This window comes from Meleagris gallopavo, chromosome 1 (assembly GCF_000146605.3).
Source record: "Meleagris gallopavo isolate NT-WF06-2002-E0010 breed Aviagen turkey brand Nicholas breeding stock chromosome 1, Turkey_5.1, whole genome shotgun sequence".
Classification (NCBI taxonomy): Eukaryota; Metazoa; Chordata; class Aves; order Galliformes; family Phasianidae; genus Meleagris; species Meleagris gallopavo.
The window spans coordinates 30,316,698-30,317,832 of record NC_015011.2 but is presented as its reverse complement, the minus strand read 5'-3'; positions in this window follow the sequence as shown (position 1 = coordinate 30,317,832).

The following is a 1,135-nucleotide window of genomic DNA, read 5'->3' as shown; positions in this document are numbered from 1 at the left end:
TTGGTTGCTTCTTGATCTTTCTTGCCACTAAACTTTTATTTATTTTAAAAGATTATTAAAAAAAAGAAGAACAAAAAAGCACAACCCAGCATACTAAAACAACTAGTAGAACAGACCTGGCAGGTGTTTTATTACAGTAGCACCATCCTGAAATTACTTCCACTTATTTTTATTCAAATTGACGACATTTCAATTTGAGTGCTCCTTAATGACATAAAATTAACTCTTCTTTTTTCCTCTTTGAAGTTACATCATTGTAGATGTTGATTGTTTAATTGTCCTTCCAATCATGCACTTAACTTCCCACTTAGCCCCATGCAGGATATGACTTGAAGACATTAACAGTCGTCACTGTAAGGATTGCCTTAGGACATTTGAGTTTATTTGTAATAGAGGCAAACACTCAGTGTTTGGATGAATTCTATAAATGCTGAACATTTTCTACCTTAGGCAAAGTATTTGGAAAGAGTTCATATGGTTTTTCTGGTTGTAATCAGTGCACTAAAATTATGCATAACTTGGTTTTCATGGTTTCAGTGCCGGATCACATAAAGTCAAGTTTAATTATTACCAAAAATAAATTCCTGTATGAAGCTTGGTATATTCACCGTGGACTTATGACACACTAGTAGGAGATTCACAATTGCTAGGAAATAATTTAAGAACGTTTTATGGGTTTGCCTCAAATGCAAGTGAAATTGCAATGGTTGATCACAGGATTTGAAATAAACGGTCATGAAGTCTTTGTGCTAATACTGACTAAAAGTAAAAGCATTGGCTATACCCAGTTGGCAGAAGGAAGGTGGGAAACTTCTGCATTAAGAAATATTTCCTTGATAAATATCCCATTATGTGGGATGAGATTCTTGCTTAAACACATAAGGGGAAGAAGTGAAAAAGGCCTTCTGCTCAACAGGGGAGCTTTCCTGTGACTCTCTAGCAACATCCAGACAGGTGCCTGAGGCAAAACCTCCTATAGCCTATTGCAAGCTGTTTCATGTATGCAAGCAGTCTCCACAAAATACAGGTTATTCTCCACTTTTGTGGTTTTTTTTAAGCAGTATGGGTGTCACTGGTCAATCTCTCCCTTCAGCTGTGGCCTTAGAAAAAATTTTGTAAGCCCTTGTTTTTTTTT